Source organism: Gavialis gangeticus, unplaced genomic scaffold (assembly GCF_001723915.1).
Source record: "Gavialis gangeticus isolate Ggan-Ray unplaced genomic scaffold, GavGan_comp1, whole genome shotgun sequence".
NCBI lineage: Eukaryota > Metazoa > Chordata > Crocodylia > Gavialidae > Gavialis > Gavialis gangeticus.
Window position 1 is genome coordinate 107,459,679 of NW_017729031.1, and position 271 is coordinate 107,459,949.

Sequence of the window (271 nt, forward strand, 5' to 3'; positions counted from 1 at the left end):
TTTGGGCAGGGGGCTGGACTCGATGATCTTCCGAGGTCCGTTTCAGCCCTAATGTCTATGAAATCTATGAAATCAGAGTAAACAGGTAGTGACCAATGGTTCAAAGTTTAATTGGCAGACAGTATCAAATGGAGTGCCCCAGGGATCAGTCCTGAGGGCAGTTTTATTCAACATATTCATTAACAATCTGGAAGACGGGATAGAGTGCACCCTCAGCAAGTTTGTGGATGACACCATGCTGGGGGGTTTAGTAGATATGCTGGAGGGTAGG